Below are 4,024 nucleotides of genomic sequence, written 5' to 3' on the forward strand. Positions count from 1 at the left end.
AAGGAGCAACCAAGGGTAACCCCACTTGCGTACAACGGGTACCTAATTATCTCCCTAAACAAGCATATTCTTAAGGTTGTTAAGCTTAATACCTAATTTATCTATATCTTGGATGCAGAATAGGAATAGGGTATTCGCGGGAATAACGTAGAAAGTAATATATCCTAACGGGGTTTGGACCTTAATTATGCCGAGAGAGATTATAGTACCCTTGCCAAAGCGAATTGTATATTAGCCTGCCGTTAATTAGTTAATCTAGATAGAACTATTAAGCTGCTAAAGAGCTTAGACTTAAGGTTCTCCTACTATAAATACTCCTGCGGCTCTAGTATCTGGTATAATACTATAAAAGACGTTTGCTAAGTATCTGTTGTTAAAGGAGAACGCGGAACTTTTCTTTAGCTCGTTAAAGATATCTAACCTTATAATAGAATGGAGCGTAGATTAGTTATTAAGGATAGTAACGGTTTATGCGCTATTTACCTTACTATACTTAGTAAAGTATTAGTTAGGAGAGTAGTCCTTAATTTCTATATCTATAAGGAGCTGTTTAGCCTTATTAATCTCACCCTTAAGATCTTCTTCGCCTTTATATTAAACCAGGAAGCTTTAGAAGTAGGCTATAGTAACTTCTTAGTTTCCAACGTTTCGTGCACTCTAGCGAAACTTATTATATGCCTTCTTTTGTCTATTAAGGGGGTGTCTAGTTAACTAGCAATTTGGCTTCTTATAAACGTAGCATTTCTTTTACCGATTATTGCGAAATGAACCTCCACAAGAACCTCCACGATTGCTTTATGGTTGATATTAATTATACCCTCTACCGTATCCCCTGCCACGACCACTATATGTTTAATTAGTCCAGTTATAATTATGTTAGTTAGCCAGGTCGATCGAAGTAGGTTAGAGTTAGGCGTTAAATTACTATACTTCTTAAAAGCGTAGGGCGGTGCTAATAGAGGATCTTAATTAAGCATATACTCCTTTATAAGTACTTATAGGGTTAAAGAGAGCAAGGTTATATTCTTTAACACCTTAGCATGCGCTAATGACTTAATTGCGTAGGCTGAAGTCCTCTTAATATAATTCGGATAAACCACGCTAAATTATCTGGAGTTAATTAAAGAGCTTTTAAAGATAATTAAGTTAAGAGGCACCTGGGTTTATAGCAATAATTCTTAGAAAGGTAATCTCTCTCTACTCCGATATATACTACTGCTTATTCTCCTCTGTTTTAAAGTGGCATCTTATTTCATATATTATTCGGTTAAAATTATATCCTTTTCCTACTAAATAATTATAATAGAAGGTACTAGCTTGGCTTTTAAGCATAACTAAATAAGTAATGTAGTATTAATTGGGTTCTAGTCCAACTTTCTGGTAATAGTTATAGAAGATGCGTAACTTTGAATTGAGGATATTATATAGTTCTCCGCTAAACTTCTTCTCCTATTCTAAATAGAGCTTTATAAGCTCTATAAGCATTTTTAAGGTACCTCCGATTGGTATTTAGCTACATTATATTATAGGCTGCGATGGTGATATAGATCTAGTCGGCGGAGTTTAAAGATTGTTAGACCGCAAAGCAAGGGGATCTTACGCTTGTTGGGGGTTATTAATTAAGGCTACGGGTTAAGCTGGTTAATACAGGGGAGTTAAAGATAGAGGTAGAGGCGATGGATGTAGAATATTAGAACTTGTGCCTAGAGCGATAAAGTTAGAACGCGTCTCTAGTGGTGTATTATTTGGGTTCTATTGTGATTTAAGCTTCTTTATAGTGCGTAGTTGGTGCTTAATCTCTTATAGAGTCCATTTATACTCTTCCTTTACATTAATAACGTGTTCCTAAATGTTGTCCCTAATACTACCCCCATCTATAGGGACAAATACTCTATACTCCCGAAGGAAGTTACGGAAGTCCTATATAATATCTTTATTTATAGGAACCTATATTTTCTTTATCTATTTGATAAAGTCCTCCTTTATATAATACTATAGCGCGGTATTATTGTATTTACTGTCTTTATAGTGTTTTATACGATATACTAAGAATCCATTTAGGTCCTATTGCTTGGCGGTTATAAAGTTAGTTACGGCTCTGTCCTATATCTCTAGGTTAATGTCTTTCTTATACTTCTTTGGATAGGTTAACGCCATGGTAGGTAGAATCAACGAGGTATTGTACGTTAAAGGTAGGCAGGATTTTTGGTTTTATAGGATCTCGTAGGTTTGCTGTCCAAAGGTGGGCAATTTAAGATGTTGTTCGACGCGTTTTGGACGTTGACTTGGGACCTTAGGTTTAGTAATACTTCTAACCTAAAGTACTCGACTAAATCTTTGTAAACGTGATTGTTTTATATAATGGACGCAACTTGGTATCTCCTAGTACTTAGTAACACTTCTGTTACTAGTTTTCCGCAAGTCTAAGGTAGTACAGTATCGCTGGGATCCATTCCATATGAGCGCATATAGCACCCCTATACGAGACTGTCTCTTCTATTAATAACCTAGCTGCTCTATAGTTGACTGTGTATTCAACTACTAATTAGTGTTAGTGTTATAGGGTAACTCACTAATGCTACTCGAGTAGATATAGTGAATGTTGGTTAATAAAGCTTATTGTTTAGAATTAGGGGGTAGGTGAGGAACCTAAGGTTCCTTACCACGCTAGTGCCGCGGCGATACGTGACGACACGTGACGACCGCTTGCCTCATTCCCGACAATTATATTTCTGTAATTAAAGCATTTCTAGTACTGCCTTATTATTCCCTAATAGTAATATATTAAAAGACATCTTAATTTATCTCCCTTTAATAGTTAATTAAATAGGTCCTATTTCCAGATTAATAATCCCTCCTCTATAGGCTATTAGATCTCCTAAAATTATTACTAATAGGTAAGGGTACTCCTTTTTCCTGTGTGGTAAACCTATTCTTTTAACCGCTACTAGCGAGATATAGTTCCTTATTACTCCACTATCTATTAATGCCTCGAACTATTAATCTTACTATTTAACTTATAAATTTAGGTGTTATCCTTAAATTCCTTTAAGGGTTTAAGGCTCTACCACTAGTTCCCTTTAGTTTTATAGGCCTCTACTTTTCCTAACTATTAGCTACTTAATCTTGTTTATACTTAGTCTATCTTTAGCTAATACTTAGTTCGCTTTTTATCCTTAATATACTATAGACACGTATTCTCTAGGCACTTCTACCACTATTATCCGTCTAGGCATTCTTCCGTAAGGAATCTTTTTAGCTAAAGTATTAAGTCCCCTAACTCCTAAACTTCTACTAGATGCTAACTATATATATACTTAGCATTTCTATACCTTTATTCTTCTGCTAACTAATATATTCTTATAGGGTATTTCTGGTACTTATCCTTAGGTGCTTTATATATATTATACGTATTATCTATATATACAATCTATGCTAATATATAATATGCTTAATGTCTTAGGTCAACTCTTAGCTCGTCTTTATCCTTAAGTTTAAACCTTTCTCGTACTAATCTAAACGTTGCGACTTTATTCGCAGGTACTAAGATACGCCTTTCGCTTCTCTAGTCCTCTAAACGTTCCTTTAGATCTTTTAATGTTATAATTAAGGCTCCTTTAATATAATTTATGGCCTTTTCCATAATCAGGTGGTCTTAGATAACTTTCTCATCCAACTATATATAGAAATCTTCCTATTTATTATTATGCCTTTGCCTATACCACTTTAGTACAGCTACTAGAGTATATACAGCTCGTCCGTAAGGAAGTATCTTCTTATTACTACGTCGTGACAGCCTTTAATATGTCGTTCTTTAAACCTAGTTAGAATCCCTAGATCCTTTTCTTATTCCAGTTTAATAAGCTACTTAACTCTTAGTATGCCTATTCTAGACCTATTAGTAATTCTTTATACTAATACTCTATCCTTTATACGTCCCAATATGCTAAATCTCTTATCTAGTTTTTGTTCTTGCTATGCAATAATTCTTTACCTAAATTCTTCTATAGTTTCTTTTGGTTTA

Source organism: Cenococcum geophilum (genome assembly GCF_001692895.1).
Source record: "Cenococcum geophilum 1.58 unplaced genomic scaffold K441scaffold_66, whole genome shotgun sequence".
Classification (NCBI taxonomy): Eukaryota; Fungi; Ascomycota; class Dothideomycetes; order Gloniales; family Gloniaceae; genus Cenococcum; species Cenococcum geophilum.